Raw genomic sequence first — 25,880 nt, 5'->3', positions numbered from 1 at the left:
TGGCAAACCTCGAAGTATGGGTTACAAAAGTGAGCAGGAAGGATATCGGTTACAGATGGTTCTTAGGCCATATTTTCAGTGCCCAGAAAGAACACTTCTTTGTTTAGAAGACGTTTTATTTGGGTTCCTGACTCTGCAAGTAAAATAATGGACAGTAAACACTTCTGATAAATGCACAATAAGGAAATGTCCACACAATATGGAATGACCACACAATATATCTGTAAATATTTTTGCTTTATAATATAAAGTTGTGCATTGTAAATAATAAAACTATATTTACAGTTAAGTAAAATAGCAATAACATTTCAGAATATGGTAAAGGAACAGGCTTGTGAACTCCATCGGGAACTGTGGTTAAGTTCACAAGCATCATGAACTAATACCAATGAGTCTCAATGTTAGTCTATGGGTCCATAGGATTCAGTAGGCTAACATTAACCCTGGAGGTAGGTAGGAGATATGGAAATTGGGCCCTATGTCTAACAAAGGCCCAAAGAAGACCTCAAGAACGATGAGAGGACCTATTGGAGGAAGTCCAGTCAAAGGTTTCACTCACCAGTCTGCAGGACGGGAGAGTGCATAGGCGAGCAGTGATGCCATCAACATGGATGATTGCAGTTTGTTTCTGGATGGACTAGCTCAGCACTTTTGATGTACAGCCACAGAATAATGAAACAGACCCACAGAGGTGAGTATGAGACATGCAACGGGAGATTCAAGTGAAGAAATTAAGGTACCTACAGAAATTGCAGTGCTGAGGAACCTAGAAAGTGGATTTTTTGGAGTTCTATAGGAACAGCAGCAACAACAACGGTTGCGGTGTCAGCCAGATGGCAAGGAGAGCAAATGAAGACTAACCCCTGAGGATCAGTTCTGAGCACCTGGCAGGGGTCAAAAGGACCCCCAGAAGATGTGCAGGTTAAAAACAAAATGGAGGCTCAGTCACTTGAAAGTAAAGATTCCGCAATACTGACAGTAGTGTGAGCTCACACAATGTGGTTTATTTAAACCACAACAGGACACGCCACTGGAGGACACTGAGAAAACCGAACAAGGGTTCTGTTAAACAGAGTTGACCAAAAGTACCCAAAAAGGCAACAGTCATGCCTTAGAGCCAACACCCTGCATTGCTCAGGTCAGAGGAAATGCAGAACATGCAAGCCCTACCAACTGGAAAGACACAAAAAGGCCTCCAGACCAACAAATCCATTGGTCTATGCTGAATCAAGGCAAATGAGCACTGAGCAAGACATATAAAGATAAATGGTCACCTTGGTGGAAGCTCTCTCCGAGGGGGTAGGGCCACAAACCTACAAAATACGTGTCCACATGAGATCTGGATAGAACTCATGGGGAAAAATGTTCAGAGGATTACAGAACACAAGAAGAAAATGTGGGTGACTACATTTGCCAAAACAATGACTGTCTGTATATTTGAGACCAAACAGAGCTGCAGTGATCGGGTTGCCTTGATCCAACTTAGAGAATCCAAACACACGATTTGGATCAAGGCTTAATCAGCCATCATAATATAGGAGCCTTTGTCGGCCGGTTTAATAACAATGCTGAACAAATTCTGTAGTTCACTCAGAGCCGAACGTTGTGAGATGAACAAGTTACTCTCTTACTTGGTAAAGTTCTTCCGATGGGATGGTCTGACGACGTATTCCATATCTATGACAGTAATCACCACAGCTGTGCTGCTTTGGAAAATCTTTGGCGTCTGCGTCCATGACGTTGATACGCCGCCCTCGAGGACCTCCTCCGACGGCCGACGTCACTGGATGTTATAAGTAGGACGCATGACGCCCGTAGCCTCAGTTGTAGTTTTTTCCCCAGAACGTGTGCCACCAGTCTTCTGCCAGTCTGACACACAAAGCCTTCCGGAAACGTAAGCTGCAATCGCATAAGAAATTCTGTAGCGGGGAAGGTAGGGAGGGAGCGATTTGGAATACGTCGTCGGACCATCCCATTGAAAGAACGTTACCACGTAAGAGAGTAACTTGTTCTTCGAGGGGATTGGGGCCTCCAACGTATTCCATATCTATGACAGACTCCCAAAGCAGTACCAATGCAAGGAGGTGGGAAAAAAAATTTAGAAAACAGAAATTTAGCATGCCCAATCAAATTGCGGAGTAAAGGACCGCCTTGCCAAAGGCCAGATCCTGCCCCCGGATGGAATCGAGGGAATAGTGACGTACAAAAGTATGTACCGAAGCCCAGGTGGCTGCATCACAGATGTTGCGAATAGGAACACCCCTCTGCAGGTCAGTAGAGGCAGCCATAACCCTGGTAGAATGGGCCCGTAAGCCGACCGGTGGGTCCTTACCCGCCAAGTGATAACACTCAGAGATAGCCAAAATAATCCAGCGAGACAAAGTCTGTTTCGTCACAGCCTTTCCCAAACTCTTTCCAGCGTAACGAATAAAGAGCTGATTGTCCACTCTGACCCGGGACATGCGTGAAATATAAAAGCTTAACGCTCTCTTAGGATCAAGCCTATGGAGCCTCTGCTCTTCCTTACCAGGATGTGGAGGAGGTTAAAATGCCGGAAGAACAACCCTCTAGCCTAAATGAAATTCCGACACCACCTTCGGAAGAAAAGAAGGACGAACTCTAAGGACAACCCTGTCCTTATGAAACACAGTGAAGGGTGGCTTAACTGAAAGTGCCTGTAACTCACTCACTCTGCGAGTGGAAGTGACCGCAACTAAAAATACAGTTTTCAGAGTTAACAGTCTCAAAGGGCATGAATGCAAAGGCTCAAACGGAGCACCCATCAGAAACTTGAGAACAAGGTTCAAATCCCAACCGGGCACCTGGAAAGGTGACGGAGGGAACACATTAGTGAGCCCTTTCAGAAACTGAGAAATTAAAGGAATTTTAAAATAGGAACACTCTTCAGACGAGCGCTTAAATATGGACAGCGCCGCCAGGTAACCTTTAATGGTACCCACTTGAAGGCCCTGTGGGCCAAAGAAAGCAAAAAAGACAGAACCATGTGTATCCCACTTATACCGTATTGACTTCTGCTCACGAATCTTTACCCGCTCTGCTAATTCATCCATTAATTATACATATGTGTGTACTTATCCATGCATTTAGAAAACTTAATATTGTGTCATGATGCCTACCCCCGGAGCACCAGGCCAGGCCCAGCACCCCCGGAAGCAGGCATCATGCCCTCGGGTAAAAGCCCAGCGGCCCCTTATAGGGGCTCTTTGGACTCAGTCCTGGAGCCTTTGGCGCCAGGCTCATGTTGGACATCAGTCCTGGCGCCATAGGCGCCAGGCTCATAAAGGGAGGTGTTTTGTGCACTTACCTGATGCAGACCATGCTGCACGCTTCAGGCCTCCCTGAGACCTGAAAGGGACTATTTTTTCATAGGGACTATTTTTTCACTCGGGCGTGGCCAGGGAAGGATACATACCTAGTTGGGGAAGGATACATACCTGGGACTTCTTTGGAGGCTATTTAAGCCACGCCCAGACAGCAGCTCATGCTTCGCGTTGTTCTGCTTCCTGCAGTTTAACGCTCACCGTGTCTGCTCCTGGACTCCAGCCACGCCCGCCTCGAACCTGGAAGACCTGCAAGGAAGGAAGAGAAGAGAAAGGTGAAAACCAAGGACTATTTCAAACTTCTTACCTGCATCCGGAATCTTCTCGCCAGCATCCCTGAAGAAAGACTTCCATTTAAAAGCATCGCGTTGCTCGCTGCAGCGCCACGCTTCACTCACCTGTCCTCGAGACATCTCCCGGCTCCATCGCGGCTGTCAGCATCGGACGCCACATCTCTGCATCTAGGGGAGAGAGGAAGAAACAAAAGGTGAGCAGAAGGAACACAGAAGGAAAGCCTGATTAACAGCCATAATACTTACCGGCTTTTCTTCCACATTTCGGGTCGCCGCCGCCCCGTTGGCAGGTACCATACCCCGGCCCCTATGGGGAAAGGACAAGAGACATTTCTGGGGAATGATAAGGACATTTAGAGGGATCGCCCTCATCACCACTCACCTCAGCAGTTTAACCCCTCGACGCATCGCCTTCATTCTGCACCTGAAATAAAGGACAGATCACAGGTTAGAAAGACAACATAAAGGGGGCCTCACTTGAACTTTGAACTTTCATACTTACGGCGCATCGATCAGGAAAGGATTTTGCCAGCGCCATTCTGAAAACCAGTGAAGTAACTGGACGAACACGCGCCCCTGCACCAGAAGCAGGATGGAGAGTTCATCCTTCCAAACCATAAGAAGGATATTCCTACGGGCCAGGCAAGCACGATTTGGAGGTCCTGTCCAATCGGTGTTCCGGGTCCTGCGCATCACGCTAGAAGAGGCCACAGCAATCCAGACTAGACCAGCGCCCCCGTGGGAACCAGGTGAGCGTTACATATTGACCCTCTGTGGAGCACTGCAATAGTCCTCACCAATATAGAAATAACGTAAGAAAGTACGCTTATGATGAGAGCCACGATTATTGACAGTATAACCAAAATGCCCCTGCCAAAGTGGCCGACACGCTCAACAGCGTGCGGCCATATTGGTACCGAGCGTTGACATAGCAACGCTTAGAATCATAAGCAGCATTTGCTGCGAGCGAGAAAGAACTTTCAAACGCCTCCGCAAGGTAAGAGATCATGTTCGAATAGAGAGTAGCGATCGCTACTCACAATATATAGTCTATCCAGCCATACGTTTAGCACAGTGCTAATACGATCGGCATTTTATCATCCTAAAATGCAACTAACGAGATTACGCATCTCCGTATTGAGAGAGTATATAACGGCAAGCAGGTCAGTGGCCTCCGTAGAGTACACACCCCCACTGGAATGATTCACGACTTCAATTAATTTACCACTTAAGGGCAGCACAGACACTGCATGGATAATACCAAGTGAACATGGACACGGTTTGAAACAATATATAAAACACAGTGATAGACATAGTCACACCTACGAGCATGTCGAGTTACGATAAGAGCACGGTGTACAACGATAAGTGCAAAGTACAGATTAAACACAAAGGAGATAAAAGTGACACAATCCACTGAAGGATTACATTTGCACCAGGCATAATTAATGGAGCGGATTCACAGATGCTATAACAAATGGGAATTACGATTTGCCATAACAAATGCACCGATGAGACTTTCTTGTTTATGTTTTTCTTATCTGTTGATTGTATGTATGTAACTGTGGGCGCCCTGTATATTTTGAATTGACTAAATGTGTCACACTCAACGTTAATATATGAAAATGATGCAAATATACAATATATGTCTTTTTGTGTTTATGAATTAGTCACAACTTTATAATCAGGCTCTGAAGAAGGATTTTTAATCCGAAATGTATTAGCCACATAGGGTTGAATTTTTTACTTGCCTCAGTAACTGCCTAAATGGTCAAGCTATACTTTTTTAGCTTTGAGAAATTGACATAAAACAAGCATTTAAGAAAATAAAGGATCTTAAAATATCTACACTTGAATGAAAATGTATTGATTCACTCAACGAAATTGCTGAACCCAAAAGTGGGTAAAGAGTGTGCGGCCCACACCGAAGACTCAATAGTCTTGGTCTTTTCTTCTAGAACCATGTGAATGTCACATGCAAAAGGATCCACATTCTTAATCCTGCACCAGTCGCAGAACTTTCTCCAACGGCACAGGGACTTTGTTGCAGGCATTCTGGCCGAAAGCAACACCTCCATCACGTCTTCAGGGAGGTCCCAATCCTTATACCTCAACCTTTCAGAAACCAAGCGTGAAGGTTGAGGGACCTGACCTCTGGATGGAGAACCTGACCCCCCCCTCCCGTGAGAGCAGATCGTCTCGGTAGGGAAGGCGACGTGGAGGGCAGATGGACAAGTCGAGAAGGTCCGGGTACCACGTCCTCCGGGCCCACGCCGGAGCAATGAGGATCATCCGGGAACCGAACCTCCGGAGTACGTGCGGGATGACGGGGACTGGAGGAAACACGTACAGCAGTGGGAATGACCACTCCACCACGAACGCGTCTCCCAAGGCTCCATTTGGAGGAAATTCCCACAAGCAGAACCTCTCGCACTTCCGGTTGACACTGGAGGTGAAGAGATCCACTTGAGGGGTCCCCCAAAGAGCAAAGATCTCCAGGAGAATCTCCTGAGCCAACTCCCACTCGTGAGAGATCGCGCTCTGCCTGCTCAGAGCGTCCGCCGTCTCGTTTTCGCCTCCTGCCAGAGGAACCGCCGAGATCGAAACTTCCTGCTGGATTGCCCGTAACCAGAGCTGCATTGCCTCCCTGCACAGAGGAAGTGAACCTCCCCCCCCCTTTTTGTTGAGGTAGTGCATGGCCACCGTGTTGTCCGTCAGGATCAGGACATTCTTTCCTCGCACAGTCGGCAGAAAAGCCTTCAGGGCTAGCCTGACGGCCCTCAGCTCCAACAGATTGATATGGAGCCTGGACTCCGACAGACCAACGACCGCTGACTATCAACTCGTTGGCATGAGCTCCCCATCCCGTGAGGGATGCGTTTGTCACGATCGTCACCTCCGGCCAGGGCAGCCAAAATGGAGCCCCCTCATCAGATTGCCTTCGTTGGCCCACCACAGAAGGTCCCGGGCGACCGAAGACGGCACCTGAACAGGGTCCGACATCCTGCCGGAGGACTGAGACCACTGGAGCTTGAGTGCCCATTGCAAAGATCTCATCCGCAACCTGGCCTCTGGCAACAGAAGAATGCAGGATGCCATGAGGGCGAGCAGTCTCAAGAACTCGAACGCTGGGAGAGTCTGGGCAAGTTGAAACTTGTGCACCATCTGCTGAATGTGATGAGCCCTGACCTGGGGAGGAAAACACTGCCCCAGGGACGTGTCGAGCACTGCTCCAATGTACTGGAGCCTCTGAGTTGGTGTCAAATGGGACTTCTTTAAGTTGAGGGAGAAGCCCAGCTTGTGGAGGGAGTGGCAGGTGACTGACAGATGTCCCAGGACTTGCTCGTGAGAGCGCGCCCTGATCAACCAATCGTCCAGGTAGGGGTAGACGCGAATCCCCCCTTTCCTGAGGTGCGCTGCCACCACTACCATGAGCTTGGTAAAGACCCTTGGGGCGGAGGTCAATCCGAACGGCAGGATCCGAAACTGAAAGTGCGATTCGCCAACTGCATACCTCAGGTAATTCTTGGGCTTTGGATGGATCGGCACATGAAAATAAGCGTCCTTGAGGTCGAGAGACACCAACCAGTCCTGAAGTTGAAGGGCCTGGAGGACTTGAGAGAGAGTAAGCATCTTGAACTCGTCCTTCCTGAGGAGTTTGTTCAAACCGCCCAAGTCCAGGATGGGTCTCAATCCCCAGTCTTTCTTGAAAATCAAAAAATAAGGGGAATACCATCCCTTGTTCCTCTCCGCTACAGGCACCAGTTCTATGGCGCCTTTCTCCAGCAGGGATTGAATTTCCTGCGCAAGAAGCGGATCCAGACTCTTCAAAGAGAGATTCCCTGGTGGATTGTCTTGAGGCCTCTGCCGGAAAGGAAGACACTAGCCGTGGGTTATGATCTCCAGAACCCACACATCTGAAGTAATGGCGCGTCACTCTGCAAGATGCTGCACCAGCCTTCCCCCAACCGGCGAACCATGGGACATGGCCTCATGACTGAGCTGAAGCGGCTGCGGCGTTGCCTGAGGGAAAAGAGGCAACAGCCCGAGCGGCCTTGGCACCTTGTTTTCCACCTCTGGCACTCCTACGGTGGCCCCTTTGACTGGCAGCTCCTCTCGCTTTACCAAAGGATGAGTAATAACGAAAGGAACCTCCCCTCCATTGCTGTCCCCTACGACGAAAAGGCGGAGGTTGTCGAACTGCAGCGCCCAACGACTTCGCTGCAGCTTTTGAGGTCTGCAACCTCTCAAGTCTCTCGTCAGCCTTGCTGCCAAAAAGATGTTCCCCGTAAAAGGGCAGGTTGAGGAGCCGGGCCTGCACATCAGGAGCAAACCCCGACTTCCGCAACCATGCAAACCTGCGTATCATGGTGCTCGCCGCCATGGACCGGTTGACGCAATCTGCCATGTCCAAACCCGACTGAACGGCCTCACACATAGCATCCTTGCCATCCTGAACCATGGCAAGGAAACCATCCCGTTCATCCCCTTCGGGAATATGTTCAGCCGCCAAGGAAAGACAGTTCCACAGAGTGTGCGTGAAACGAGACAAGGCACAAATGGAGTGTGCCGTCTTAAGCGCCATACCACCTGCAGAAAACACTTTCTTTACCCAGCCGTCAAAACGCTGGTCGTCCCTATCAGGAGGGATGGTAGGGTACGACACCTGCTTTTCCGGGCCGTAGCCGCCTGCACCACCAAACTCTCCGGAGTAGGGTGCTTGGACAAGTAGCAGGGGTCACTACTGGCTGGGCAGTATTTTCGCGGCAAAGACTTGCTGACTGCCGGGAGACTCTCCGGAGCAGCCCAAGCCACTGCCACCCTTCTTTGCAGCGCCATATGAAATGGCAGTACCGGGTCAGTTGGTGGACCAATGTCGAGGATATCCGTAAGGTCATCCTGAACAAACTCCCGTGGGGGAGCAGACCATCCTAAGTACTCGGTGACCCGTGACATAAGTCGCCGGTACGAAGAATCGCCATGAGTGCCAGGCTCAGGCCTCCAAAACTCCACCTCCGGAGAGGTGTCCAGCCCACTAGCATCATGCAGGGACTGCCTCAGGTCCTCAAACTGGCTATGGCCCGAGAGAATCTCGTCAGGCACCGTGTCAGGCACCATGCCATCATCGGAGCCCTCATCCACCTCTGAAATGAATTCCAGATGGTGGCAAGAAGGCACAGAACTGGAACCAAAGCCATGCTTGACCTTGGCCAAAGCCTTTCTAGGTGGTTCACCCGAGCCACGGGGTACCCCCGTCGACACAGCCCCGAAAGACGTCGAGTGAATCGGCGCCGGCAGAATCGGCGTCGACGACAGACGCGGCACAGACAGCATCAATGGCGTCGACACAGGCCTCGAGGGCGGAGCCCTGAGCGTGTCCCTCGAAATCCTGGGCACCGACGGCGTCAACGACTTCCTCGGAGGCGGAGCCTCGAGAGAGTCCATCGACGACCTCTGCGCCACAGGCGTCGATGTCTTCCTCGAAGACTTCACAGGCTCACTCTGTCTCGAGCGCGTCGAGTACCGGGACCTGGACCGGGCATGCCGAGAACGATTCCCCTTGTCCGAGCGGGACCTTTCCCACGAATCGTGATGACCAACCGAGCCGAAGGCGTGTGAGCGGCGTCTCTCGGCTGATCACGACCGACCCCACTTGGAGGCGCGGACAGACCAGTGCCCTGCGATTCGAAAATTGCCAATATTTTCTTCCCGAAGGAAGCCCATTCGTCCGGTGTTGCATGCTTGGTGGGGTAAGCGACCCATCGATGGGCAGAGTCCTCGGATGAGGACGGGGAAGGCGACCGATGATGGTGCTTCCGGGAGTGCCTCGAAGAGGCAGAGGAGTGGCGAGATCGACTCTGGGACCGAGACCCACTGGACTTCTGACGACGACAGAGTCGCCCCTCGAGTCGTCCGACGAAAGCCCCGCAGACCTCGATTTCCGGGGCTTGGACACCTTACCTGCCGATAACTTCTTCTTGCGTTCCCGCAATGCTTTCGACGTGAGCGACTGGCAGTCGACACAGTCATCCGTGTCATGGGCCTCCCCGAGGCACCAGAGGCAGGCGTCGTGCGAGTTTGTGACCGGCATCTTGGACCCACAGTCCCCGCACTTCTTAAAGCCTGGACGCGGTGTGGAAGACGAGGTAGACATCTTCACAAAGAATTAGAACACAAACAGGTTCGAAGAACCGAGAAAGCAACAGAAACTCCAAAGAGTCGAGGCGCGCCGAGATTCCCGAAGCGAACACGTTCGCGGAAAAAATGGGACCGAGGCTACGGGCGTCGTGCGTCCTTCTTATAACATCCAGTGACATCAGCCGTTGGAGGAGGTCCTCGAGGGCGGCGTATCGATGTCATCGACTCAGGACGCAGACGCCGAAGATTTTCCAAAGCAGCACAGCTGTGGTGATTACTGTCATAGATATGGAATACGTCGGAGGACCCAATCCACTCGAAAGTCAAATTCTGTTTACTGTTGAAAGTTTTCTTGTGCAATTTAGGAAGATCACTGACACATAGGTCATGGAATGCCTCAATAGAAAAATTTGGGGAGACCCCCCCCAAAAATAAATTAAAAAAAATTAGATGGGTTTTTTCGATAAAAAATTTGCAGTAAAAAAAACAGCGAAAAAACATCCTGCGATGAAATGACATGGAACCGCCATTACCTTGCTGCCTGATTCAAACATGACAAAGATGATTTTTGTAATCTCATTCTATGAACAGGGCTGATTTAAATTAGTGTGAGACACACAATACCTAACATTAAGTGGGAACAAAGGCCATACACATGGGGAGGAGGTGGAACTATTAGGGAAACACCATCACAAAAGAGTCTACTAAATGGGGAAATGGACCCACAAACCAGATCACTCATTAGTACAATTACCATTTAGCCACCGGTATAAAAAGAGGCAGAATCTCCCGACCTTGACAGTGTTCAGAATTCTCTAGAAAGTAAAAGTGGTGTTGGTGTGAGAGGAGGAGAAGAGCTAGAGAGTCAGGCCCTGCTTTGGTAGTGCCAACTAAGCCCTTAGGTAGGAAAGATACTGAACAGGAGGAGGCAACACCAAGTAAGCCACACTGTAGAAGAGGTCAGGTTGAAAGGGAATGGTGGTCGAGAGCCTGATAGAAGCCTTCACCCAAAAGATTGGCTGGAGCCAGACCTCGAGAGAGGAAATTGAAAATATCCAGGTGGAGGCTTTAGCTGAGAAACCGGTGGTAGTTGTGAGGCCACCAGCATAACTAAAGAGGGGGGGTAACCTTTAAGAAGCCCACTTAGTGTGGATAAATCCCTACTCTGTAGTACCCAGTTTTAAGATGCATTTCCAATATCAGCCCGGGGGTGGGCATTTTGGGAGGCCACTCCATTATGGTGAACGGGGAAGACACTGAGGTTAGCCAACACCAAACAAGGTAAGGTAGCTTAGCTAAGTCTCAGGAAAAGTGTGAGGAAGGCCCAAGGCTTCAATGAGTCCACACAGAGCAGCAGAGTAATTGTTTCCCGTTAGACCGTAAGTATATCAAAATACAATTATTTATTAGGCCTTGGTTACACACTAAGCATATTATAATCACAGTTAAGTATCATCACAAAAATCCTTATAAAACATACACACACATTCACCATTAGAACAAATAATACTGCATATTTATTTATTTATTGTTTGCTCGTTAGGTGCTTATACAAGAAATAAATTCTCTTTCAAAGCGCCAACAGGGCAGCAGGGAGGGAACATCGAACAGCAGCACAATTAAATACAAAACGATACTGAGGGGGAAGGGATGGCCAAACGTACTATGCCTTGTGAGTATTCAGAATGTGCAAGTGCAGCAAGGAAGAGGGCAGGTGCTGTGGTGTCGTGCTCAAGGGTGAGCTGCAGATAAAGTGCAAAGAGTTGTGAGTGCTATGTGGCCACGAGCCGTGTTAAGTTGAAAGTGTGAATCTCCAGTGCAGAGGGTATGTTGAGACAAGTGCTAAGGGAAGACAGATGCTGGGGAGATTGGGTGTGAATAGTTCGAGGCCCCCGAGGATGCATGAGGGTCCAAGATACAAGAGTTGCAGAAAGAGTGGTTCCCGGCCCCAGACAGCCTTGTGAATGATGCAGAGGAATTTGAATTTGATCCAGTGCAACAACCGGGAGCCAGTTGTGGCTTTTTAGGGCATGCTGGGGAGATTGGGTGTGAATAATCAGAATAAATTACCAGTGCAATACAGATGCAAGGAAAATAGGCAGAACTCGTACAATCAACACCAGAACAGCTTCCCTTAATCTTATAAAGTCCAACTCTAAGATGATTTAGGGCATTGTGCCCAAATGTTACCAGTTCCAAAGTTTACTGTGGTTGTGATCATTTACAAGTTTCCATGTTACATAAAAGTCCAGTAAAGTTCAGGCAAGTACTCAACTTTATGCAACACACTAGGATAAGCCTAAGGAAGGATCCTTAACTGAGGTTTCAACACCAATGGTCAGGTCAGTTAGGGTCAGGCCTTTACATCCTATGCAACCCTATGGGAGACAGGGGTAGAACACAACAGGTATGTAGACTCCCCTGCCTCCCAGCCCAAAGGTCTCTGGATATCACAGTTGCAGGTTCCAGGCTTAGTTCCAGGCTTGTTCTTGTCCTAACTGTGAGGGTCGTCTAGACAGACAAGATACTTTGTTTTACAGGATTTTGTTTCAGTCTGTCACGGTGCACACCAATTGGATCCGGACAGCTTCTAGTTGAAACCCCAAAGGCAAGTGAAATCTTCCTCAGGGACACGAAGGAGACGAGATCCAAAGAAGGTAACCACAGTACCATCATACAGTGGTAAAGAGGAGTAGCACCAGCACAGCTTTCTTGGAGTGAGATAGCTGAAAATGCAAGAGCAGGTGACTTGAGGCACACACTGAAGATCTGCAGAGGTCCAAACCTCTGCTCAAACAGTGACTGCTGTAGCAAGGTAGCCCAGGAAAGACCTGATCAGTCCACTGGTTTCTCCATGGACACTTCCAAATGCTCAGAAGCACAAACCCTCAAGCAGGGGTCGAGACTCGTTGCTCCCTCTGCTCCAAGGGCTAAAGCATCAATGAAGGACTTCTTGAGCTCAGGATGGAGGAGCAGGGTTTCACTGGGACAACACTTGAGTCGATACTGGTCAGCTGCAGAGCTAATCTTCAGGTCGTGTGTGGGCTGCTCTTCTTCGCAGAAGTCTCGACTCCAATGGTGATCTGATGAACAGTCACAGGAGCCCTCCATTTATCGAAGATCAGAGCTGGGAGCTAACCCAAGCGCACCAACGGCAATGGTCTGCAACTCTCAAACAGCCCTTGACCAAAATGCAGAAGATCTTCATTCATGCTTCGATCCTTGGACCAGTAGGCACAACCAGTCTCAGCCCTTGCTCGAGGATCTGTGCCTGCTGAGCCTTTGGAAGTGTACCTGGATCACACAGGGGACTGACTAGCTTACCCCTTGGCTACTTTGCTGCTTTAGTTTCCATTCCAAGAGCATCCTTGGAACGTGGAGGATTTGCAACTTGTGTTACAAAACACCTGTTCCTGCAATTTCAGCCTTCTAATCCCAACGGAAGCTGTGCAGGGCCTGCTCCTTTTTTCAGCAATCCGAAGAGTCACCTTCGTCACATAATCATGGGGATTGCCATTGCAACCCATATTCGCGCCCCTGTTTGTCTCCGGAGGCCACCTGCTCTGCTGAAAGTCTTCCTTTTCGTTGCAAGGGTAATCAGATGGTCAGTCCCTGGAACATAATACAGCTACTTCATCTGACTGGAACTAAAGCTGTGCCCGAAACTGACCTTCACCCACTCCCTCGACCGGACCAAGAACAGAAGTGGACCCAAAGGAACACGAAACCCCTGAAGTGGTCTCTGGGACACCCAGAGTAAGGGGTTAAGTTAACATACCAGTTTCACTCCTCCCCTCTCCTCCATAGGGTTACAAGCGCATCAGGTTATGTCCCAATCTCTCTTTCCTGACTTAGTTTGGTGGTGGTCCAGTCAAGGATCCCTCTGGGGCCTTCCCTAGTGTAGTGGGCTTGACATAATTACTTAGAAATATGAAAAGCAACCACTGGCTTTATCCAATCACATTGTAAACCTATCCGAAAATGTTATCTTTTGGAAGTAATGACTCTAGAGCATTGGACCCCATTCCATCTCAGGGCTGGACTTACTAAGTAGTAGGTAACCGTTCTAGTGTTGCTCTAAAGTGTTTCTACAGTGTAATGCAGGTAAGTAATCAGATTCAGAAAACACTGTAGAAACACTTTAAAGCAACACTAGAACTTGAAATCACCAGTGAACCTGAAGAGAGTGCTTCTCAATCCTCAATTGCCAGTTATGAGGCTGAAGTAATAAATGATTTGAAGGAGGACCTTAGGCACAAGTACATGCAAATAAAATATATATGATGGCAAGAATGGAGTCAAATTAAATTGAGAAAGAAAAGAAGATAGGTCTGTGAATGGCTCTGGGTCCTCCTCTCATCCAAGATTTCCAAAGGATCTGTTAAAGGTTTATGATGAAAAGAAAGATATTTATAGATTGGTCAACTGCATTTGAGTATGCATGCGAGGTACAAGATGTGAAGGAGTCTGACTAGATTGCTTGGCTTCTCGGCAGATTGCCCCAGAATGGCTGTAGTGCAATTATGGAACTGTCTTAACCAGAAAGGATAGATATTGAAACAAATAAAGCAGGCTTTAGTCTTATGTTTGGGATGACCCATGCCCGATAAGAAGTTTAGAGATAACAACAAAAAGAGAAAGTCACTTGGGTCACCTATGTAAGAGTTTATCTTGAGAACTTGATAGGGTAGGTTGAAGGCCATAAAGTAACCACTTTTGAAGTCATGAAAAGACTGGTCATGCTGGACCATATTTTTGCTTCATGTTCCTCTGAGCTCAAACAAGATTTGGCTGATTGTAAGGAGTTCGAACCAAGGAAGCTGGCCCTTGCTGCTGAGTGTCCCACAGTGTGCTCCTTAAGGACAAGGGTGCTTCTGCTACTCCTGAGGAGGGTGAAAAGCAGAAGGAGAAAGATGGTGGAAACAATTAGGGCCCACAAAAGGTTTGTTAAAGGGAATAAGTCACATGAAGTTTATGTCAAAGTTAGGGGGACTCACCATTCCCTAACGGGACTCTAGCCACAGTAAGCCTCCCTACATACAAAGATCTTCAGGATCTCTGTTACCTGTGGAGATAGTGACCGTGTGAAGGAGGGCCCCAGATATAAGGGTAAGACCTTGAGGTCCATTCTGTGAATCTGGCATTCCCTTATGAGAGAGATATACCCACAGGAGTAGCTTTCCTGCACAAAGGCATTGGAGCAGATGTTTCCCTAGTGTCCCTTTGGTCCTGGGAGCTGCAAGTTTCTAATGCATATGCATCCATCCCCGACAATACTAAGGAGCTCATTTTCATATGTACCATAGCATCAATGGAAGGCGTAAAAGCCTTTCACAAGGCATGTATTCCTTCCATTGACTTCACGGCTCATTTTCAATCATTTGTATGGTGGCGAGGAATGCAACTTGCATTTCCACCACCTTCCTTCCTCTCTGCCAACTCGAGCCTGCCTTCTTTATACATCTGCATCTGCATAAAGCAGGCGGGCGCCACAGGTATCTATTGTACATGCTGCCTGCAATGCTCACATTGCAGGAAGCTGTGTACAATTACAATTAAATGCTGCCCGACAGGCTTGCATGTCAGACCGTGTTTATTTGTAATTGTAAACACTGCTTACCATGTGTGGATGGTAAGCGTTGTTCACAATGAAAGTTTAATGCGGCCAGACAAGCGTGCAGGTCGGGCAGCGTTTTATTGCAATTATAAGCCAGGCAGGCATGCACACACGCCAGTCAGCAGTTACTCACTTTGCCCAGCAGAGTGCAAAAGTGCAGGGTAAAAGGCACGTACAAGTGTTTGGCCCTGCACATTTGCACTCTGCAATGATGAAAATGTAGTGGCGGGGAATCGTTCACATTGCAGTGCTAATGTAGCAGCTCCCCGCAATTAAATTACACTTTGTTATTTTAAAGATAGTGTACTGCTAGATGGTACAGATACCGCTGCTATCCGGGACACTGGGGCCAGTCAAAACTGTGGTGGATTCTACTTTGGTAAACCCAGAGCTCTTCTGAGGCCCACCAAGTTAGAACATGGCCATCCTTAAAGGTTAACAGTAATGCCCGTCACTCTAGCAGTAAATGGAGCAGTAAAGGTGCGATTATGAAGTGTCCAGATGCAAGCCCCAGGTAGAGGTCAGCTGGGGAATGATCTCAAAGACGTACGTTTTAGAGGCGACACCAGAGAAGCACCATACACAAGGCGCCAGTGAAGGCTACCATAAGCAAACAAAGGGATTCCCAAGTGGAAGCCCAAGGAGACACACAAGGCTAAAGAGTCAAAAGGTTCCTAAAAAGGGGAAGAAGAGTTCCTCCCCTAAAATACGTACAACTGAGGTTGAGGTATCTGACCAAACACCTGAACATGACATGGAGGAGGTGTTGCCTGAAGTATTCAATCCTGAGGATCACCCAGATCTGCAGAGTTTATTTGCAGAAGGGGTGCCCTCTAGGAAGGAATTCAGTTAGGATGAGAGAGAATGGCCATCTCTGGAAGTAGGAGGATGAGCCCCCTGGAAAGCATAGGCTCTGCAGGCACGGTGGGTTATATGAGGAACCTGAGGGTGTCCTCACCCATCCCTCTACACCCCCCATACCCACACCACATCCTTTGCTCATGTGGCCAGGGAAAGGCCATCACTTTTGGATCTCGACCCTGGGGTGTACATGGGAGGGAGGATCACCTTGATGGAGACTTGGTGAGTGGGGAGAGGAAGTCCTTGTATACACTCCCATTCATTCACACCACTTTGGTACTGAGACAAGGAAGAGGACTCCAGAGGAGTACCATTATAAAAGTCACGCATGTCCAGTAAATAGGATTAATCGTGGCCAGGCAATTGAAACCAAGCACTTGCACCTGCAACCAGTTAATAGGCCACAGGTGCATAAAAGGAGAGACTGCCAGCAGACGGTGAAGAGAAACCTGCCTGGAGGACAGGACGCGGCTGACAGAGTAGGCTGGAGAGGGGCCGGCGGGAAGGGATGCCGGGTGCTGCAGATGGGTAGAAGGGACACCAGGTCCTGAGCAGGCCGTGAGGGTCGAGATACTTGGAGCCTCCTTTACCTTGTGCCCAAAGCCAGAGCTATGGGACACGACAGGCTGCGGCATCTGCAAGGGAGCTGCAGAGTTACCTACAACAAGCTGCAAGGTTTGAAGAAAGCGAGCACTGCTCGCTGGACTCCTGAAAAACCTACGGGGAGCGAAAGGAAGCCAGAACGAAGAGAGAAGATGCCCGCAGGAGCAGCCAAATACTGGTAAGTGGAATAAAGGGAACACTCATACCGGGGCACTCCTGGGGCTGCAAACGGGCATATGGTAATGCCAACAAACTGAAGCCTGCGACAATTTGTTGTGGAACCAAGATTGAGGGTTTGTGAATGCCAAGCAGGCTGCAAATTGTTGTGAATGCATTTCAAAGTGAAACAATTGATATTGAATACCGAACTGAAGGAAAGTTATTATGAATATGTGAACAAAGTGAAAAACAAGTAATGAGCATTTATGAACCACGTGAAAAAGCAAGTGATGAGCACTTCTGAATACTTTGAAAGTAAGGTGGTCAAAAGGGTGAACAGCATGGAGTGAGTTGTGTGGAAAACACGTTGTGGCAAAGCCAAGAGACTGCTAAGGAGACTCTGAGGTGAATATCAACCCATGACACAGGTGGAGAGAAAGAAAATCTGTGTTAGCAAGAAAACCCAAAGAATACAGAAGGATGACAGTGTCACGGGTCATCGGTTGCATGACCTGTAATGGGTGGACTGTGTGGTCTGACAACTATGCCTAGACCAAGTAACCGATGCTTGAAAAGAGCCAAGGAAGGCAACGATAAAGAAACTGCAATTCATAAGAGGATTGCTGAAGCAAATGAGAAACAACAATCGGAATGCACCATTGAAAAGCTTTAAAGATTACAAAGTTAAGTTGAATTGGAGCTGTTCTTGAAAACCAAGAAACTTGAAATGGTTATAATTTGAAAGCTGAGAAACTCAACTTCTTGGGGAAAGAAACCCTGAGAATTAATTAACTATGTTGAATCCTTAAGCAGAGGAACCTTGAGACCTTTTGAAATTGTTTTGGAACCGATTGTATTTGTGAAACTGGAAGAGCTGACTTCTTGCGGAAGGGAATCCAATGACCTTTTGGAACTCTGGAGCAAGGAAGCCCCGAGACCATTCGGAAACCATTTTTAACTTGGGGAAAGGGAAGCTGGAACATAAGCCAGGAGCTGGAAGGAGCTCAGAACTTTTTTTGGAACACAGTTTTTGCTGTGGACTTCCCTGCATATTGTTTATCTTTAGTTGAGGGCAAGTGTAGGTTTTGGTCACAAACAGACTTAAATTGAATTTACGGACACAGACTACCCTTAGTTTCCTTAGGTAGGGAAATCCCACATTAGCACTGGGCAAGTTAGGCCTTACTCCATCCAAATATGTAAGCAAATACATAATTTTCCTTATAAAATTGAATCGGTTGTCTGGGTCTTACTTCTTGATGCCTTCACAGTTACTATATAGTGAACACAGAGTGCACAATAGGAGATTTGCAATTTGGGGGTGTACCATTTCAGATGGTAGGGATTGACCTTAAAAGAACTTGGATCACCCCTCTACTTAAGACAGTACTAGATCCCCATGATACTGGGACATATTGTCCATTCAAATTGCCAATTTCTTTTGAAAATCTTCGATAAAGTTGACACTAAAAAACTACAAGAGCACTTGGAACAAACCAATTGCTCAGGGACTACGAATCAGGATTACGGCCAGTCAGGAGAACGGAGACAGAGCACATTCATGTAAAGGACGACCTTCTTAAGGACATGGATCAGGGCTCCACAGCCCAGCTCATGTTATTAGACTTCTCAAGCCGCATTTGATAACTTAGATCATTGCATCCTCATACCCAGGTTGACAAATGTGATAAACATCTCAGACACTGCTTCTGAATTGGTATGCAGTTTCTTAAATGATTGATTTGTCAAAGTGAAACTTGATATATACGAGTGGAAAAAACACTACAAAGACTATGGGGTACCACGAGGTGCTTCATTTAAAAGGTACAGTCCCCCAAAGTAATAAAAAATAACAAAAGTAATCCAAAATGGAGTGCACAGCTTGCAAGAACAAACCGCTTTTTTTGCAAATCCAGCTGGGAGAATGTCAAACAGCTCAGTGGAACAAATGCAAAAATCTCAACATACCCATTCGGGGCGACAATATTTAAAAGCAGAAAACTGCAGATTAACTTTCTCTAAAGGCAACATTCGTTTATAAGGACTTGTGCCTTTGCGTTTAAGCTTTCTGGGAAGTCTAAAAGGAATTCCTACATGGTATCCCATTGGGACGGTCCTACTCACAGACAACGGCTGCAGTATTAGAGGTGTCTACATTGTATGCCTCATTGGTTGATATTTTCTTCCCCATTTAATAATTTCTTTTACTTTGTCTTTCTCTTTCCGTTTGTGCCTCCGAGGCTGAAGTTGGTTCTCTGCAGCATTTACCACCAGGAAGTCATTTAAAGCATGTACCCATATTAGTAATGGGTCAGCTGGAGAGAATGATAACAGGTGGGTTTACTGGGTTCACCGTTGGAGTCTTCATAGAGACCGGAAGTTGTCTTAACTGATTCCTTGAGGGGAAACACTAGGCCACCAGTTTTGGCTCCTCCAGAAGTTATCACGTTGTTACATCGACAGGTGTTTTTTCGAAGTAAGTTTTAACGAAAATATTACTTTGATAAAACGCATTGAAATATATGGAGCGGTGGAGGAGGGAAATAATAAAGGGAAGGGGGAGCTTGGTCGAGGGACCCGCCCCCCCCCCAATTTATTTAAAAATGATGAGATGTTTTTTCAACGTAATTTCTTTGAAAATAATTACTTCAAAAAAAAAAAAACTGTTGTCAATGTAGGGCCATAGAACCCTCCAGAATGTCTTCTATGAAGTCTCTTCTTCCAGGCTTGGTTGGATATTGATGCCAAAGGTTCCTGCTGCTCTTTTAAGCAACGCCCCAAATGAGCATTGGTCTTCACTGCGGAGGGTGATGGGGGGCTCGGATTATATGACGGGATCTGCATCCTACAGAGAAGGTACTGGTACATTTTGTATGTCATCAATGTTGACATCCCAATTTAGAGAAGTATCTATCCTTTGTTGGATGGGGTCGTCACCCGTGCTTTCCTCGGTTACTAGTTGCATACCACGTATTTTAGCTTGTGGGGGGTCGACCCCCCCTCCTCATGAGATCAATCCTTCTTTCCCCTTCTTCATGTTCTCTCAATAGGTTATCTTTAGCCAATCTCTGCATGTAAGCTTGTTTGTGCCATGGAGTTAGGTTATCCTCTTCCTCCGCTTCAGAAAACGCTTCCTGAACTCCACATGTGTCCTCTCCCCCCTCTTCTAAATCCCCCAATAGTCTAGTGCATTTATTGTGTGTGGAGCACTGGACAGGGTTTCTGCAGCCATGCTTTATTGTTCTACTGGTCTTGTAGAGGACTTACAATCATCTCGCATTGGTGTACAATAACCAATTGGTGCTCTTTAATATGGCGCTGCAGCCCCTTGTCCATGAGCCTGCTTCTTTGGCGTCAGTGATCTGGCAGTATATAGTTTCTGGCCTTGTCTGAGCTCTACTTTCCTGCTCCAAGTGTGTAGCCTCTATGCGTGTATCAACATTCTGTTTTTCAGGGTCCCTCAGTTGGACCCTCTGGGTAGGCTTTATTTATTTTATTAAATCGGCCTTTCGAAGCCAGGTTTGTCTTTCGGTCTTTCTGCGACGGTTCGTTTGACGCTCTGTTTTGTATTGTATTTTTCGCGTATTTTTTTTTTTAATTGATTGATATCCTTCGTTTTAGACCTTTAGGTTTTAGTGTCATCTGCGTTTGCTAGGAGTTGCCTGTGTGAGGCTGAGCACCCCTCTTTCCCCCCCCTTGCATACTTTGCAATGGCCGATGTATTTCTGGGCCAGCCTTTTGTGGCCATTTAGTTAAGGTTGTCAGCATGATCTGTTTAGAGACGGTCTCTGCATCCGATTTCCCCCAGCCTTGATGCTGCCATTTTGTGGTTCCCGAGTTCACCCGTCTGCCTGCTGCAGAGATAGGGGGTGGGGAGGAGCGGGTGCAACTGTAATGGAAGCTTTGCAGTACAATGTTTTGGAGTCAGGCATGACCTTGTCTCTTTGGCGTTCTGTGTACCGCCCCACGCCGATTCAAACCGATACACCTCATCATGATTTCATTCCATTCCATTCCTCTGAACGTGCAGATCCTACACGGCATAGGCTGCCCAGTGATCCCATGCTATGTGTCTGGGGGACTGGGCCTTTAAGTTTTTGCATGCGGCAGAAGAAACCTTCTTGGTTGGGCACTTACTGCAAACTCGAGTATGGAGCCGTGAGAAGCGCCTATTGCATTTTGGCCCAAATTTTTAAAAAAGGTGTGCGCTCCATGTATGTGGCCAATATTAGAGACTAGAGATCTTAACGTAAAATGCATTAACAGAGTGATTCTTGTATACATCCTGTATCTATTAACATAACATAACATAACAGGTGTATTTATAAAGCGCACGTTCACCCCAGGGCATTTTGGCGCTAATAACAGATGTTTATTGTTACCCAACTTAATGGTACTCATTTGATCAACCTCGGAAGGATGAAGGGCTAAGTGGACCTGCCAGGATTCGAACCTGTGACCATGAGGTCAAACACAGGCCCCTGTATTGGATGCATTAGTCCACTGAGCCACAGACCCGGCACTTTTATTAACACTTTGTTGGGTGCAGGGATAAGGCAACAGGCGTTGGACATTCGCCCACGCCTCCCACACGTGTTGAATTGGTGCAAATCTTGGATTTTCAATGCCGATTTCACTCCATCACTCTTGTTTTTCTGTCCTTCACTCATGATCGTTACCAATGTTGGGGTAAACCCATCTAAGGGCATAGGTACAGAGGGGCAGTATGTGTCCTAGGAAGGTAGAATATAAATAGTAGTCTACAGTAATGTCTCCATCAACTCTTAACTTCTGAAAAAGACAACTGTAATACTCAAAAGATACCACTAGATGGCGGAGCATGCAGGTCTAACTGAAAGTTTCCCTCCAGGCCAGAGCCTATTGGTGGACAATACGGTCTGGGTATGCAAATCAGCTCAAATGTTAATTCTTTGCTGCAGGAAAATGCCTGTTGCAGGTCAGTACTATTTTATGCACAGCATTTTTCAACCCAAGACAGAACGCTGTCAAGGATTCCCACAACTGCTAGCAAGTGCCACACTTAGATGGAATTCTTAACTTTAGCCTGCGTCGCATCTGGATGAGATTGTGAATGTTGGCATGTGCCACACTTGGATGGAATTCTTAACTTTAGCCTACGTCGCACCTAGATAGAAATGCGAATGTTAGCATGTGCCACACCTAGATGAAACTGTGAATGTTAACAGGTGCCACACTTGGATGGAATCGTGATCACTAGCCTGCCTCACAACCAGATAGGATATTGAAGATTAACAAGTGCCACACTAAGGTGGAATAGTGAATGATAGCAAGCATCACACAGACATAATTGCAAGGACAGCAATGCCAATTAACCAATCCACTAACAATTTCACCCCTCTGCATACACCTCTCAAACTCTAACCAAACAAAACCACAAGCCTAAAACACAACAATCCGCACAAACTGCACTACACTGCAACAACAAAACAAACCACACAGACCCGCACAACAGCACACGACAACTACCGAACGTAAAACACCCCAGGCCCAGCCAACGGACCCACCGGGCTGAGGGTGCCAACAGCACATCACTGCTCTCTTGCACTTTTCCAGCTTATTCCCCACTAACTCACCCCCCACGCTTCCCTTTTTTAGAGCCGCCAGAGCGCCAGGGAACCACTTTGGTGGTGATAGTGCATGGTACAAATATCCTTTAACATTAACATATTTTGTGCTTTCACATTTGAGTTAGAAGCCTTACAAATGCACAATACAATACAAATAAATATCTTTCACTTTTTTCTGTATTTGTATTGTGTATTTATTTTATTGATATAGCGCTTTACAACAAAGCGTTTTAACAAGTTTAAAAAAATGGTATGAAAATAAAGCATAGTGTAAGGTATGGAAAATGGTTAAGTGGTAGCGGTAGAAAGAAGATGGCCTTTCAAACAAGTCTTGAAGAGCAAAAAAGAGGAGAGAGATCTATTAGAAAGCGGTAGGGTGTTCCCATGTCTTGGAGCAAGGAGCGAGAAGGAGCAAAAGCAGGAAGGATCAGAGGTGGGGGGGAGTAACAGAAAGAAGGAACTGAGATTGCCAACTAAGTGCACGAAAGGGAGAATAGAAAGACAAGAGAAGAAAGATAGGGAGGAACCAAGCCATATTTGAATACAAAACAAAGGAAATGAAAAATTAGATGCCCTTCTAACGAAAGCCAGTGAAGTGAGGAGAGGGCAGATGAGTGACGAGGAGATAGGCCATGAAGGAGGCGAACTGAGGCATTGTAAATGGAAAGTAAGGGGGCGAGTTGATAGGCAGGGAGACCCAGTAACAAAGAACAGTAATCTAATATGGAAACAACAAGGGAAGTAAGCAGGAGTTTAGGTGTAAGAAAGGAGAAGAAGGGACGTGCTTTCCTGATGTTATGAAGCTGATAGCGACAAGTGCGGGAAGTAATAAATATGGGCCGAGAAAGATCGAATAAAAAGAAATTCCAAGATTTCTATCAGACGGAGATAGATGTAGATTGGCAGGAGGAAAAGGTACAGAAGATGGAAGAATGAGGGCAGGATAGAGGTAGAAGGAAAGACTAGAACCTCTGTTTCAGAAGAATTAAAGTGAAGATAATTAGCCGACATGGAGTGTTGGATAGCTAGTAGACATCCAGAGAGGAGAGAGAAGAGAGTCAGTTAGGAGGAGAAGGAGAAGACTATTTGTGTGTCATCGGCATAGAAGTGATGAGAAAGGTCGAAAGACATGGTTATAGAGAAAAGAGGAATAGCGTAAAGGAAGAATAAGGGAGGGCCAAGCATAGAACCCTGAGGTACACCATACTGAAGAGGGAACATAGGAGAAATCGAGTTAGCACAAGAAACCAAGTAAGTGCAGTGGGAGAGAGGGAGAGATAGAGTGAAACCAGTCAAGAGCAGGATTGTAAAACCCCAAGCGGAAGACAATAGAAAGAAGAACAGAGTGGTCTACAGTGTCAAATGGTGCAGACAAATCGAGCAAGACAAGAAGGGAACACTGCTTGGCGTAGCGAAAGCATAGCAAGGAGTTGTTGTCCTATAAGAGCCATCTCTGTCAAGTGATGTGGACAGAAACCAGATTGGAAAATGGGGAGAAGAGCAGTTAAGGTGAGCAGATGCTTGAACATAAACAGTGCGTCTGATTAGTTTAAAAAGAAATGGGGGTAAAGCGATAGGACGGAAATGGAAGGAAAGTGAGGGAATTAAGAGTCGTTTTTTCAGGATGGGGACAATGGAGGTGCGTTTGAAGTTAGAAATGTAGCTGTGTTTCTTAGAGACCCCGGGCCACATGAGCCTCCCCCCATCCTCCGATATAGAAATGAAGCATGATTTGACCAAGAGAATATAATTTGGTGAAATGGGAAAGCTGGCATTTGAGTGCAAGTTTCTTAGTTTTCCACTTTGGTATTGGACAGCAGCCTTTATCTCCTATCTATCGCATCCAATTTTTTGTTTTAAACCAGAGTAAATAGAGGAGTAAACTGATATAATCATTGGTAGAGCAGAACCAGGGTCGTCGGCTTTCAGATTACCCTCATCCCTACTATAAGCCACTGGATAGGGAACATTATGCGGCAAGCTGGTATAGGACGCACTGGCCAGGGGTGTTGCTAGATCTGGAAAAGATCCGGGGCTATGCACATTTTGAGACCGTCATGACTGGGGGCTAGCTTTCCTTTTTTGGTTGTAACCCCAGAGCTTCTATCCGGGTCTACAAGCAAAAGACCCGGGGCTATAGTCCCCTCAGCCACCCCCCCCCCCCCCCAGCAACGCCTCTGTGCACTACTTTTAGTGCACTTTCAGCTAGGAGTCGACAGACGTCCAAAGCCTTTGGTGTTGGGGCTAGGCTCGATGACATTGAAAAAGCAGCATTTTTCATTTAAAACTGGAAGATGGAGTGCCTGCACTGGTGGCGAGTAAGCTTAGAACAAGCATAATACTCTCCTTTGTGTCCTGCCATAGGATACAGATTCCCTGTACTGTAAAGAGGGAGGAGTTACAACTCTACACAAGATGCAGCGCTATTATACAATCCTGCTAACTCAAACTGGGAAAACCAAGCTCATATGCAATTATTGTATGGCTTCGGAACCGGTTCAGTCCTGGTGTCCATGTTGCATTTGTCCTAAGCTCCACACGTTAAGACCACTTGAAGGGTGCAGCATATTCAGAGTCGTTCTGGCTGCAAGCGTCAATTGTTCTGGCTGCTGCATTGTCCTGATGGTTGCCTCGTTTTCTGTTTTATCATTGTAGTTGCTCCTGCTATTGGATATTTCTCCATTTGATGGCCGGGTGGCAGAAGGCGCATCCAAGAAAGAGGAAGAGCAAGTCGTAGGAAGTGACATCACAGCTAAAGCAGATAGAACTAGGACTATAAAAAAAAAGTTTGTGAAAAAAAAAAGAAAAACAATATTCCTAGGGTTTTATGGGAAATGTAGCGTGTTTGACAAATATTTCAATTGATTTCTTTATGCTTGAAGTTCTTCAGTAAAGGAATAAAGCATACTACTTGTCCTTCCATGTTCTTTATAGAATCACAACTGTCTCAAGCAATACAGCATGAGGAATCTGTAATCATTTCAGAATTTTGGTGGCTGGAAAAACAGTCCCCATGAAAAGGAAACCAGAAAGTCATTGCCAACTCCAGTCCTATTTCTCTCTAGAGAAGGTGCTGGAGAACTCCTCATGAACTAGATGCATGGGTGGCTCTAACAGAGGGGGGGGGGGTGACACTATGCATACAGAGGGGATTCTGGGCAGGTATTGGAAGCCAAGTAATGCCTCATATGTGCTCTGTTCACAGTCAGATACCTCATGTCCAAAGATCTTTGTAAAGTCGAAGATTGATGAAGAAAAG

At 47.0% G+C, this 25,880-nt stretch overlaps 1 protein-coding gene across 2 annotated transcripts in view; it reads right to left on the bottom strand.

Annotated features, from left to right (window-relative positions):
• LOC138566892 (titin homolog) overlaps positions 1–25,880 on the bottom strand; it is a 635,448-nt gene that overhangs the window by 381,175 nt on the left and 228,393 nt on the right. The window lies entirely within an intron of this gene.

The sequence above is a fragment of the Ambystoma mexicanum genome, chromosome 2p, assembly GCF_040938575.1.
Source record: "Ambystoma mexicanum isolate Mex_15411 chromosome 2p, UKY_AmexF1_1, whole genome shotgun sequence".
NCBI classification, from domain to species: Eukaryota; Metazoa; Chordata; class Amphibia; order Caudata; family Ambystomatidae; genus Ambystoma; species Ambystoma mexicanum.
This window is presented reverse-complemented; position numbering and strand designations above follow the sequence as displayed.